The 15,672-nt window shown below is 32.0% G+C and overlaps 1 pseudogene; it reads right to left on the bottom strand.

Annotated features, from left to right (window-relative positions):
- Window positions 1-9,620: 9,620 nt before the first annotated feature.
- On the bottom strand, window positions 9,621-10,088 carry LOC149551356 (uncharacterized; annotated as a pseudogene).
- Window positions 10,089-15,672: the final 5,584 nt, after the last annotated feature.

Raw genomic sequence — 15,672 nt, forward strand, 5'->3', positions numbered from 1 at the left:
CAAAGTTGCAGTTGTAGAGGTTGAAGCATCCTAAAACCTATCATGTTTCATGAATCAAGGATGAGCATAAGATATTGGTAAGTGGACAATGTATTGTGAAGTTAAAGATTGGACATTAATTTGATGAAGTTATGTGTGATATTATGCCTATGGATTGTTGTCATATTCTATTGGGTAGACCTTGGCAATATGATAGATATGCTATACAGGATGGAAAATGTAATCAATATACTCTTTGGGTGAATGGGAGGAAGCAAATATTGTTGCCTTTGATTGAAATTCCAGATGAGGTTAATTGTACTACTGTGAGAATTTGCATGGTTAATAGAAAGAAATTTGAAAAAGAAATGAAGAAGAATCTAGTTTGTTTTGCTATAATTCCTAGAGGACCAAGCTTTGGTAGTAATGGTTGAGCCACAGAAACTAGTAATGATTGAGTGACAGTAGAAATTGGTAGTGTTAGTCGAGTGCCAAAAGAAATTGAAAACTTGTTGAATGAGTATAAAGATATTATTGCAAAAGATACAACTGATGGTTTACTGCCATTAAGAAGTATAAGTCATTGTATGGATCAAATTCCTAGAGCTAGTTTGTTGAATAAAGAACCTGACATATTGACACATATAGAGAATCAATAACTTAACAAACAAGTGCATGAGTTGTTGCAAAAAAGTTTGATCAAAGAAAGTTTAAGTCCATGTGTTTTACCTGTTGTATTAGCACTTAAGAAGATTGGAGAATGGAGAATGTGTATTGATTCCAGAGCTATTAACAAGATCACAATGAAATATAAGTTTCCTATGCTGAGGATGGATGACATAATGGATTGTTTGAGTGGAGAAAAGTATTTTACCAAGATTGATTTGAAGAGTGGTTATCATCAAATCAGAATTAGAGAAGGTGATGAATGGAAGACTACTTTCAAGACAAAAGATGGTTTGTATGAATGGTTAGTAATGCCTTTTGGTTTGACTAATGCACCTAGTACTTTCATGAGGTTGATGAGTGAAGTTCTCAAGAGATTTTTGGGTAAGTTTGTGATTGTTTATTTAGATGATATTTTGATATTTAGTAAGAATACGGAAGGACATTTTGAGCATGTTAGACAAGTATTATAGAGATTGAAAGATGAGAAGTTGATGATTAACTTGAAAAGGTGTTCTTCTATGCAAGAGGAGATTGTATATTTGGAATCTGTGATTTTAGTTGATGGTTTGAGAATGGACCCTAAGAAGGTTAAAGCAATTTTGAAGTGGCCTACACCTGAGAATGTGGGTGAGGTAAGATCATTTTATGGTTTAGCTAGTTTATAAGGAATTTCAGTTCTATTTTTAATGCTATGACTTAGAAAATGAGAGGAGATAAAAAGGAGTTCAAGTGGACACATGGAACTGATAAGAGTTTTGAGCCTTTGAAACAAATGGTTGTAGAGTTACTTGTATTGGCTTTGCCTGATTTCAATAAGGTATTTCAAGTTGAATGTAATGCAAGTGACATTGCAATATGAATTGTATTGAGTCAAGAAGGTAAACATGTTGCTTTTTTAGTGAGAAGTTGAATGATGCTAAAATGACATATTTTGTGTATGATCAAGAGTTTTATGTTATTGTTCAAGCATTGATGAAGTGTAGACATTAGTTGATTTCTAAAGAGTTTGTGTTATATACTGACCATAGAGCTTCAGGACTTGGGATGTCAACATAAATTGAACTAGAGACATATGAAGTGGGTTGAGTACTTGCAAAGTTTCACATTTGTGATTAAACATAAAAGTGGAGTCATTAACTGAAGTGTTGATGCATTAAGCATAAGACATTCTTTATTAACTGAGCTAAAGGTTGAAGTTCTCAGTTTTGATGAAATGAAAGAGTTGTACAATACTGACCCTAATTTTTGAGATGTGGAGAGAGTGCAGAGCACCTAGTTTGACAGAACAACCAAATAAGTTTGCTAAGTATTTTATTCAAGAAGGTATGTTGTTTAAAGGAATTTAGTTGCGTATCCCTAGAAGTTCTATGAGGTTGAATTTGATCAAGGAAAAACACAATGGTGGATTGGCTAGACATTTTGGAATTGATAAGACATTGAGATTATTGAAGGTTAAGTATTACTAGCCACATATGTATAAAGATGTTCAGAAGTTTGTAAGGATTTGTGGAGTTTGTCAAGTTGCAAAAGAAGTAAGTTAGAATACTTGTTTATATACACCTATTTCTATACCTGAGAAACCTTGGAGTGACATAAGTATGGATTTTGTTCTTGGATTACCTAAGACAGTAAATGGGTATGATTCTATATTTTTTTGTTGTGGGTAGATTTTCTAAAATGGCTCATTTCATACCATGTAAGAAGACATCACATGCTGAGCATGTTGCTGAAATTTTCTTCAAAAAGATTGTTAGACTGCATGAATTACCAAGGAGTATTATTTCTGGTAGAGACAGTAAGTTTGTTGGTTACTTTTGGAGGACATTGTGGAAGAAGATGGGTATTGAGTTGAAGTTTAGTTCTACATTCCATCCATAGACATATGGATATACATAGGTTGTGAATAGAAGCTTGGGTAACTTGCTGAGATGATTAGTTGGAGATAAACCATAAAATTTGGAGCTGTTGTTGACACAAGACAAATTTGCATATAATAACTCTGCGAATAAGAGTAAGGGAAAACACCTTGTGAGATTGTTACTGGAATGCAGCCTAAAGGAATATCAGATTTGAGGGATGTTGCTGGTGAAGAAAAGTGAAGTGCTACAGGGGAAGAATTTGTTAACTTTATGGATTCTTTGCATAAGGAAGTGAAGTTGAGGTCGGAACAAAGTAATCAAAAGTATAAGAAGAATGTTGATAAGTCTAGAAGACATCATATTTTTGAAGTTGGTGATGAGGTGATGGTTCATTTGAAGAAAGTTAGATTTTTTAGTCAAAAATATAGTAAGTTGAAATTGAAGAAGTTTGGACCTTGTAAGATCTTGAGGAAGTTTGTAGTGGTAATTCTTATGAAGTTGAGTTACCTAATGACATGGATATATCTCCTATATTCAATGTTGCTGATTTGTATAAGTACCATGAGCCAGATGATGAAGCTGTTGTACTTGATGATTATCCTAAGAAGAAAATTGAAGAGGTTGAATAGATATTGGAGTAGAGGTTTGGTAAAAGAAAAAGAGGAAATGATTACTATGAATATTTGGTGAAGTGGAAGAATATGCTAGTTGAAGATGCTACATGTATTTCTCAATCTAAGTTGGATTCAACTTAGGTTGTGACACTTGCATGATTCATGAGAATCATTTATTTCAACCTTGGTTGTCTGATGCACGAGCATCTTGGGTTGCATTGCTATCCTCCATGTTTTTTCATGTTTCTCTATTGCTACAGAGTTGCAATGCCTAGCATTACCAAGTTCTTAGTATGTGTCAAGTTCCTAGTTGGTGTTGAGTTCCTAGTTGGTGTCAAGCTCCTGTTGGTGTCGAGTTCTTGTTGGTGCCAAACTCTAATATGTGTTGAGCATTGTCAAGTGCCAATATTGTCTTGGTCCTTCTTTGATTGAGTTGTCTATGTCTAGTTCCAATTTGGGTCGACCTTGTACATATTTAATATTTGTTTGAGCCAACTTATGGCTTGGTTATACATTTAATGTAAGGGTTTATTTAGTGGGTACCTTGTAATAGGATGACTTGTGGCCATGCAAATATTTAAAGAGGTCTAGGATCCATTTTTAGGAGTCAAAGAGGGTAGTGAGGATAGTATTGGTCTGTAGGAGTTGGAATGTGAAGATCATCATTGAAGATCAAAGTTTGAATTGTAATGTTGGTTGTAACCGAGAAGGCCTTACAACTAGGCATGTATGTTGATAATTTGATGAATCAACAAGTATTTTGGCTTTCTATCTCCTTTGGTTGTTGTTTTCTATGTTGTATTTCCTCTATGTTTACTCTTGTAGGTGGCCTTGGTAGCTAGGTGTGCCTTTGGCCCTAGTTTCCTTTGACCTCCCTGTGTCATTAATTTTCTTGAGAGGATCAAGAGTATCAGTGTTCTTGATAGGTTTACCATCTTTTGATGATGTAGTATAAGGCATATCTTGCATTCTATATCTTTCTACCTTATTATAAGGTCTATTGTGCTTCATTCCTTCATTCTTACTTTTCACTTGCAAATCCTTAATCATCCCTAAAAGCTTATCAATTTTATCTTCTTCCTTATTTTTCTTAGGGGCCTTGGGATCAACCAACCTAGGATCCTCCCTTTTTCCAATCCTACTTGCAACTCTTCTATCATTTTCAATTGTCATGGCTACTTTAAAAGCTTCTTGTAGTGTGTTAGGTTTGTGTGATCTTATCTCATAGTGTATCTTTCTTTCAAAGGAAATTAGATAAAATTTTATGAGAAAAGGATCAATAGGCCTAATATCTTGGGAGATCTTGTTTAGGACTTTGTTGAACCTTTTGTTGAATTCATAAACAGTCTTATCAAAGTTATTTTTTATAATGGTTAGTTCATGAGAAGAAAATGATATATCAACATAATTTGCAAATTGATCAAGAAACATATCTACAAAATCCTGCCAACTTGTTATATATTTGTTAGGAAAACCTCTATATCATTTTATAGCATCATTAGTCAGAGACTAAAAAAATATTTTCATGAATACATCTTCATTATGTTCTTCTAATTCCTCAATGGTTTTTTGAGATTGATAACATGCATTTCTGCAGATTGATCTTCTTCCCAATTTTTTTTTGGTATAATAGTCCTCAAATCATTAGATATGGGATTGGGGAATCCTACTATCCATGTGAAATCTAATTGATTATAATATTCATAGGGGCTCTCACCCGTTGGTTATTCTGATTAAAGCTAAGTCCCCTTGCATTTCTTTTATTATTATTCTGATTATTAATAGTATTTTCTATCCAATTATTCCTAGATCTATTGGTTTGATCCTTATTTTGGTTAACAAAATTGTTCCTTTCTTCATTTTATTTAGTGGATACTCTGTACACTATTGAAAGAAGGAATCTTATTTCTATGAGGAGGAGTGTACTTGGATGACTCACCTTTATCTTTATTTAGTTTTTGTCAGCACATTTTGATGTAGTGATATCATTCTTATTCAAGCCAGACTTTTCAAGTAGTCCATTTGGGACATTTCTCAATGCTTTTGTTGCTCTTTTTGAGGACTGTAAAATTTGCAATGCTTTTTGTAATCTTTTGAGAGTCTTCATTTGTTTCCTCATTGTCTTCTTCTTTACTATATTCATCAACAATTTGATGAACTTCAAACTGTCTTGCTATATTCATATCACAAAATGGATTTTCCTCATGCTTCACATCCATCGGTTATTACTGCATAAGTCCTTTTCTCTATCCACAAATTTTTAATACCCTGTTAATGACATATCTGTTGATTTCTTATTCTTTCTACTTCTCTTTTTCGGAGTGTATTGCAAGTATTATGCATAGACCTCCTTCCCCACATAAACTCCAGGGACAACTGTCAATCACTTCCCCACTTCTCAAACACAAATAATTGATCGTTCATAAACACGTGCACATAGTAGACTCACCAAATTTTCTTCAAGCAAGATTCTAAGTTTCACATTCTGGGTAAGTCTAGAAATATTGTACTCTCTTCATGATCTATAGAATATCAAGGCAATCTTCACAAGTCGAATAATGAAACTATCCCCCAAGTTGATAAGATGCAAAAGAAAAAACTTGAAAAGGTTTACTGAAATTTGGGGCTTTAAGCATGGGTGCTTCTTTTATAGATCTTTTTATGTCCGCAAAGGCTTGCAAAGCCTCATCATCCCAAACTAGGTCAACTCCCTTTTTGAGCCTTCTTGACATAGGCTTAATGATTTCAGCAAAATTAGATAAAAATCTCTATATGATGATGACATATGACATGCTCCTAGCTAATACTTTATTTTTGTGTTCTCCTTTTTAATTTATAAAAATTATCAATGATCTATCTATTTATACATTTTCAACTTGTGATCTAGATCTCATGTTTATGTTTTTTTTAGGCTTAAGTTAATATAAAATTAATCTCATATATTTTTCATGCTTAATTTATTTATTTTTTTGATCGGTAAGAGGCTAAGGCCAAGATTCATTATTATTATGTGACATGATTAGTTATTAGTATTTATTAAGATTATGAAGAGTCAAACCCAAGACCTCTTGGATAAGAGGCTCACAATTTACCATTGTGTTGTAGGCTCTTGCCTATTTTTCATGCTTAAATTATTATTATGTTATGATTACATAATTTTTTGTTCCTTATCATCACTTATATTTTGTGTCACCATATCTTATACTAACATGTTTACATCTAGTTTGCACACCTTTCTCATTGATTGCCTAAATTTTGGGGCAACCATGAGGCATCATTCCTTCCCTTTATATATATTATTTTATGATTATGTCTTATTAGTTATTTTGTCCTTGTGTGCTTTAGTACTATCCTTTATCTTCTTCTCACTCTTTCATTTCCTTGCACCCATTGGATGCTCTTGATTTGAGAGACAACATGTATTGTTGACAACACTTTTTGTGGATGAGATTTTAGAAAGCTTGATTGATATTTATCATCATGTTTAGATAACGTGATTATTTTGGAATTTATTTCTAATTACCATACAATACAAAGTTATTTAGCATCATCACACCACATAAACAGTTATTGTATTTCCTTCTCACTCAAGGTTTTTTCATACCATGTTCTTAAGGTGTAGAATTCTTAGCCCTAATATTCTCATTTTTTATAGATAGCTAAAATAACTTGTAGTTTGTGCTTGTGATTAATCATTTGGCAAAAGATGGTTATTACACTTTTATTTTTGTTTTGCAAGTTTTGATGGAGCACTCAATCCAAGGAGAACAATTAATGTAATCGGATTTCCACAAACCATTAGAATGTATTTGTAAGCTTCTGGATTTAATGATCATGCTAGTGTTTTTTGCATAAACATTTTGGATAACACTTTGTGATCCATCATCAAAATGAAAGAGACTGTCAAATATGAAAATGTAAGTGGCAAACTAAAGCCAACCCAAAAATATATAACTAACAATGGGTGGGGGAAGACACATAAAGCAAGGAGGGAAATAAGGAATAAAAAGAACATAAAAAATAACCCAAAAAAGAAAAAAAAACACAAGAAAAAAACATAATATAATATATAAAAGTTAACAAGATATATATATGGGCAAATATATCAAAGAAAAAAAACCCAAGCCAATAAATCAAAGAAAATGAGTAAATATACCAAATCAAAATTATCGACAAAGAATCAAGGATACATAAATATATATACTCCTAAGCAAATATTCCAATAACAAATAGGTAAGAATAATCCAAGCTAGTAGAACCAAAAAGGAAGATCAAAGAAATATTTAAAAAAAAACAAAAAAAGAAAAACAAAGCACATTTATATGTGTGTACAAATACACACACACACACACACACACACACACACACACACACACACACACACACACACACACACACACACACACACACGCACATAGACACACACACACACACGCACACGTAAATAATATCCGTATAAATGTGACTCTGTGTATATATATGTGGCTAACAAGACAAGAAAAAACAAGTAAATCAATTTGAGTGTGTGTGAGAGTGAAGGTCAATGCGAGGGGCCTCAAATACGCTAAAAAAATGAACATTCTAACTACAAAACACAAAACACCATAACCAAGAAAACCAACCACAAGGTTCAGAGACAAGCTCACTGAAAGGATGGGTGTAGGGGGAGGAATGAAAAAGGCCACCATGGGAGAGAGGGGAAAGAGGGGAACAAAAGCCAACCAAGAATCGAAGAGGCCAATGAGACAAACTAAGAGAAACGATAGAAGAGGGGGAGAAAATGAGGGCAAGGAAGATGACGAGATAAAAGAAGACAAAGAGCATAGAGGGGAGAGAGAAGGGCACAATGAGAGTGCCAGAGGGGGATGATAGGGTCAGGGGAGAGGAAGAGGACAAAAGATAGATTAAGGAAGAAAAATAGGCTTTAGGATCAAGGTAGTTATCGAGAGAAGATAGAAAAGGCTTCCATGAAAGGCTTGAGGACCAACCCTCATCTCGATTAAAGTTGATAGGGTAGTGGTTGATTTCTATGGCTTCCTTAAGCTTTCTCTCGAAGAAGTTATTTCCATAAGCTTTCTTTATGACTCTTTTAAGGAGAACAATTGTTGAAATGTTCCAAACCCTTACTATGAATCTATAAATGTTTCCTTTCACGTTGTTGAGTATGTCTATGTAGTTTGGAAAAAATATCATGTTACATTCACACACACTAAAATTAAGACAAAATATGATTGCACAATTAGCATATTAATGGAATTTCCATTTTTTTTTTGTTCTTTGATGTGAGTGTCTAAGTATAGTAACACATTTAAGAATATATGTAAATAACATGGAAATGCTTTTAAGAAAGCACTTTCGACATACATTTTAGCTATTTAGATCATAACTGAGGGATTTGACAACCTTTGAAATTCAAAGTGATCATTTATTCAAATTCCAACTTTACTATCCCTTTACATAGTTCTTATGGGTTGACCTCTTGACCTTGCACAAATTTCATGCAATGTATTGTTATCACATTGTATTTAAAGAAATATGCATCATTAGGCAGCTTGACAAAGTCTCCAAATTTTGTCTTTGATTTTTTTTCATCATTACTAGTTAAGTCTATCAAGGGGTGTGATATAGAAGAACCCATTCAACCATGAAGTTGGCAAGCTACCAAAGGGCATGACATAGAGGAACCTATCCACCCATCGAGTTGGCAAGCTAGGTCAAAGGGTATGATATAGAAAAACCTATTCATCCATCAAGTTGACAAGCTTTTTATCGAGTTGGCAAGCTAGGTTGAAGGATATGATATAGAAGAACCTATTCACCCATCAAATTGACAAGCTACTTAACATCATCTCTTTATACCACATCAACTTTGATATATCTAAAAGGTGAAGGTAACACATTTTTTAATGGATTTTAACTTACCTATATCATCCCCAAATATCCTAGATCAATATCAAGATAGTTGATTGTACATCCATGAACAAAAGTTTTGTTTGGTAGTTCATATCTTTAGAAAATCACTTTTTTTAATGTTTTGTTTGGTAGTTCATATCTTTAGAAGAAAGTGAATTTTTTTAAAACAATTCAAAGTGCAATTTCTTTTAAACTATACATGAAATTTGCCAATAATGAAAGGTAAACACAACCTCCGATATTGCTCTTCACCACTGAATATGATGAGACGGTAATACGATCCACCCAACTCCATCATACTTCTATCAAGTCGGGACAAGGTTATCATGTAATAACACTGACCAACATGAATGCCCAATCCAAACGAATGATAATTCATCATCCAAACGAATGATAATTCATCATTTGTGTTTTTAATACTAACTAATGCTCTCTAGCTCTTCATATCTTGATGAGAGTATGATTCGAAACACGATGAAAAAGACTAATTATACTACTGCTATTAATGAAATCAAGCATCACTTTTCACAGGCAGGCCTGCAAAACACATAGAAATGAAATCTACCCAAAAGAAAAACTAAAGGCGTTATTGTGAATAAGCGATCTGTTCTAGATCTTGACAATGTTGATAAGAAGAGAGCTCATTTGGGCCTCGATTTCCTCTTTTATGTGGCTCGAGACGGGGTTTATCTGGAATGACCATTTCATCAAACAGTTGCCATGCTCCCATGTTTCACATAATTCAAAGGTAGCCTCATATCCGATAAAGCCCGACATGTTGGTGTCTATCATGCGAAAAGTATAAGAATGGCTATCATCGTCCTGAGGAAGGAGCTCCTCTACCTCAAAAAACCCACTGCCCTCCTCATCTATCGGTAGGGTTGTTGAACAGCGCCGCACAGAGCCCATGCCCTTTTCAAGCGCTCCTTCCACTCTTTCACAACATTTCATGCCGGGAAACCACTTCTGTAGCTCGTAGTAATCACTTGTTAACTTCCACACACCCTCCAGGGGGGCCATGATTTTGCTTTCTAAACCATTTGGAGCTCGCCATTTTCTTCTCGCTGCTATAGAATAGGGCAATCATGAGAGACTTTGGAGAAGATGAAGGGGAATAAATAGGACAATTCGAATTTTAATTATTGGTTCTTTATGGGCCCTGTGTTGTTGATACTTTCTTTCTATCTTGCATTTATGCTTCATCATGCTTCATCTTGGTTTTTGGCATTTTCCTAGGGGTTGATAGTTTCACTGTTCGTTACTCTGGAGACAAAATGTACTGAAGACATTATAAGAAAAAAAAAGTCAAACAAGTTTTTTTCTAAATTCTTGAAAACAAGTGTGTATTTGTCAAATTTTGGGTGTTTTTTATCACAAAATATCGGATTATTAAGAATGAATGTTTAATTTTTTTTGAAAAATCATTGTGTTTTTAAATTTTTGAAATTTACTATGCATCACATAGTTTCTACCCTTATCATGGCTTATATTTTATTTATGTTATTATATATTATTCTAAGATGCTCACATTAGTTTGGAAACCTCTTTATTGCTCAAATTTTGGGACAACTATAGGATAATATGCCTTTCATTATATATATAACTTCTTCATTGCTCAGATTTTGGGACAACCATAGGTACTTGTATCTTTTATATGTGCACATAATGCATACCTAATTGAAGAAGTGGTGTCTATATATTATTAATAATTTTAGATAATTAGAGAGAATTTTTTTTCATCATCTTTAAATAAAGATATTATTTTGAATTATTCTTCTTTTTATTGTATTTGGTGTGGAATTGTATAATATAGTCACATCATATAAACTTTTATTACATTTTCTATTTTTATTCAAAGAAGCAATATCATATAAATTTACTAAGAGTTATGAAATTATCACATTTTCTTGTCCTTTTAAGATTTTTTTTCATACCATGTTCTAAAAGAGGAGAATTTTCTATTCCTATTTTAAATTTTTTTAATAAATAGTTAAAACAACTTGTAGTTTCATTGTTCTTGATCAAATCATATGCAAAGACTACTCATTGCACATTTATTTTTTGTTTTACAAGATTAGTAAGAACATTTTAAAAGAAAAATTATTGTATTTTTTTTCAAATGATCTATAATTCTTTTATGACTATTTAAAATTGCAAGTTAAGTATTCACTTTCCTTTTATTTGTGTTATTCAAAATACCAAAATACTAGATTGTAGATGAATTATGTATGGCTCATGCTTCAACTCATGGGAACATTAGTTGAGCCAATATAATGTGGATCATATGTGACTAAATGAAATCTTGTTAGCAAATTCATATTACCAACAAGTGTCACACAGTGGCTAGTACTTGTGATTAATTAATAGCTATAAATTATGTTGTAGAGAAAAAATACATGTGTTGTAAATGATAAAATTGTAATTCTATTTTGAATATTAAATTACATTGTTGATACGGACGAAGTGCTATAAGCATTTTGTTCTAGAATCAATAACAATAGTTATGTCACCTAGGAACTAGAATAATATCCATAAATAATTCGTCTAACATATTTAAATAAATAGTTCATTTAAACACAAATAATAAAAAGCATGCAAAGCAAATATGTTTTTGCCAAAATGTTGGTAAGGTTGCTTAAAATTTGCTTGTAAATAAATGAGTACAAAATTTAATAATCCATTTTATCCAACATAAATAAAATCTAAAAATTGCATAAGTTTATATTTATGATAAAGGATTTTAGATATATCTATTTTTTAAAGAATGAATGTGATAGTTCAGTTATAATATTAATGTAGAAATTTTTTAAAACTATTTTTAATAATATTATTTTATTCATAATAGATTATTATTTTTGATCGGTAAATGGCCGAAGCCTTTGGATATATTAATCTATTAAAAATAAATACAACATAGTGCTTCTGTTCAAATGGGCACTGGTAGGAAAGAACGGAGAAGAAAACCTCTAGTCTTGCTCGGGACCAAAGTCCTATTTTATTACATAATTAAAAGGGGCATACCCCAGTAGGCAATTCCAAGATATTTATGATTATTACAATGAGAGGGTAGAATCGTCTTTTGAATATATTAACTTAAACTTCTTTTGATGATTCTACTTAACCCAATATTCAAGAAGATTGGTTCAATTTGGTCATCCAGATCCACATGTATGCCTTCTCTATTCTGATAGCCTGTGTAACGCCCCGCCAAGGGATCCAAAATAATTAACCTAAAGTTTTACTAAGTTTGCTAAACATTTTTTTTAAAATTTTTTAACAAGAAGTATAACGTACACATCAAACACATAGTAGCGGAAGCAATAACATGTAATCATTGACAACATACATTGTAAGTTACATTTCTTAAAGATCCCAAGACGTTGAGTCACGTTTAAATTTAATTAAATCTAAGTCTAACAACTATCACATACATATGAAAGAATAATCAGAAAGTCCCATGTCCATAATATACATTTGTTCCGAATGCCTCTCGACAAATTAATTCGGAATGCTCAATCATCCACTATACAAGTCACAGGGTATGAAAGGCTTAAAAGAATATACATATGTAATAATAGAAATACATCAACCTCCGTGAATCCATGATACAAAGTACAGTAAAAATATATGAAACTATTCACCATACATGATACATCCATACATCCATAATAATAAAACATTTATCATAAAATCTAACCATCCATCATAATAATCCAAGAACATAGTGAAGATAAATGCCAATCACGAAAACTCCAGCCACGGTGACCATGGTACGGATCTCAATGGTAAGAGTAAAAAGCACTACCACCCGACCGCGTGGAACCTAAATGGTCCACTCTCACCGCGCTGAGGAGATAGTCTCAAGTCCCAAATAGGATAACAAAACCTATAATCATAAATACTCTCTAAGTCCAAGAAATCCTATAAGTATGCTAACTCAAGGGTTCCTAAAAAGATCGACATCTAAATCCCAGAGGTACCACAAGACACATAGGAAACCTAATATGCAAGCGGGAAAGTGTCATCGCAAAAGTCACGTAGAAGTTACCCGAGCAATCCCTTAGGAATCCCGGGTCCCTACTGATCCCTGCGGCCATTAGTATCCTCTCGTACTGACGAGGCATACTGTGGAATGCAAGGTCGTAACCAAGCGTTCTCTCTACCCCATCCTAGTCTGTACTAGCACTCAAGGCATGGGAGAGAACATACAATTATCTTATTAGGTTCATTTTCCCTTATTTAGTGTAAATGTTTTCACTTATTAAATCAACTTACAATGGGTTACTCCAGGCAGCCTCTTAGGGCCCCGATCCCCATTGCAAGCCACTTCCCGACTCTACACATAGATAACCTACCCTAGGCTCATGAAATCATAAATCAAAGAATCATAATAAAACCACCTCAGTCCTATATAAGCAACTGAAAAGACATCATAAAAGATAAGCCACAAAACTTACATCAGTTCTTCATGAGCAACAGATAAGCACCAAATAATAATCATATGACCACGATAGTTCTCTATCAGCAACTGAAGGCATCAATGATAAATCACAAAATTCAATGGTTCTCCAATGAGCAACCAGAAAGTATCCCAATAGTAAATTTCAATACTGATCGAAGACTCCAAAATGGTCAAGTCAAAACATGACATCATCAAGAACATAACCACCACTTCAGTCCTCTCAAGCGACCGACAAGCAATCCAAGTATAACTGATCGAGACTCAAAAATGGTTATCAAATATAACTGATCGAGACTCAAAAATGGTTAAGTCATGTATCTCATAAACATACACCTCAGCTTCACACAAGAAGACTGAAAGCAATAACAAATAGTAAATACAATCATGTCATAGAGCACTCCATCACACTACCATGGTCGGGTTTGAAAAGATCGAGAACAAATCATCATAACATCACATTCACAACCCCGAGCCTCTGGGGACAACCTAAACTGGTCAACGCTAAACCAACCCCAAAACACTCAAACATAAACAATATATAGAAAACATCATAGTCTCACAATTGGTTTTGATTTGAAATATACAGTTGAGTTAAACAATAAGGTTTCAGTTTTCAGTGTTTATATATGTTTCAAGTAATAAGTTTTCGCAATTAACCCATTTCTATATTTAAACGATTATACAATTACCCTATAAACAATCATTTATTTATCTAAGTTATAAAAGTAACAATTATTGATTTATAATAGAATAATTACAATTTTATTAAATCAATATTATCAATAGTTAACTAAATTAAAATCCTATTGAATAACTTTAAATAACAATTAACTTAATTAATTTTTAATTAATTAACTTAATCAATAATTATATAAATACCTATAATAATATCTCCGTAAATATTAATCATAAATAAAATAATTTTCATAAATAAAAAAATTAACTAATTTTATTTGCATTAATGTCTAAATTAATAAACATTAATAAAACATATTAATAATTATTATTAAATAACAATAAAGAAATATATTATAATATTATTAATGATTAATAATAATATTAAACTATTACAATTAATGTTAAACAGGTTAATTAATTGAAATAATAATAAAAATCATTAATAAATAAAACTATTTATAAATTGTTATTAATTAAAAATAATAATAAACTCTTTTTTTAAAAAAAAAGAAAAAAGAAAAAGAAAACTTAAAAACATTAAACATAAATCATATTCCTATGTTAAATGGGTCACCGACCTGTCAAGCCATGCGGCCCCCACTAGATCTTCCATCGCCTGCGATTTCCAAGGACAGTATTGGGGACGCCGCCAAGTGAGGTAAGTTAAAAAAAATTATAATAAATTTTTTTTTTTAAAACCTTTAAAAAACGTAACCCCAAACTTAGTAAATAGTATATATATTACTTTTTTTTTTTAAAGTTCATTTAAAATTAACACCATCTCTTTTTTAACATGTATATTTTTAATTTAAATTTTATTAAAAATTAAATTCAAACACTATTTTTATTTTTATATATGTACTTTATTTATTTATTTATTTATTTTACTTATTTAAGATTTAAAGAAAATCGTAATACTAATCCCTTTCCAATTGCTTGAACATGTAATTTAATTTATTTTAGATTTCCAATAACAATATTTTAAATAAATAAATAATTTTTATTTATTTATTTTATTTTATTTTATTTATTCTATTTTTTTAATAACATTTACAATTATAATCTGATAGAGAACATTCTATTAACCATTCGAATTTTTCAATTTAAAATCTTCATTTTTAGAGTCAAACCCTTCCCAAATTATAATTCTAATTTCTTTAATCTAGAAAAATGAGGGTTTTGTGATATCTTTTCTAATCCTCTACGTATGTAGAAGATATTGTCAAGCATTTAATAATTTACAATATTGAAATGTTTAAGCTTTCATCACAGAGAATTTGGATATACAATCCACGGGCACGAAGAAGACAGGAAAAGATAATTGCGTATTTAATCAATGATCAAAACACAAGACCCTACCTGATCTTGATGCTATTATGCAATCCCCAGGAACTGTAAGAGAATTCGCTCCTCTTCAATAACCTTCTTCCGAAAATCTTTCTTGGTATTAGCCTTCTAAAATTCGCTTCCAAAAGTTGTCTCCCAAAAATTCTCGTCC

Source organism: Cupressus sempervirens, chromosome 6, assembly GCF_028749045.1.
Source record: "Cupressus sempervirens isolate cs-2001-9-10 chromosome 6, ASM2874904v1, whole genome shotgun sequence".
In the NCBI taxonomy this organism is placed as follows: Eukaryota; Viridiplantae; Streptophyta; class Pinopsida; order Cupressales; family Cupressaceae; genus Cupressus; species Cupressus sempervirens.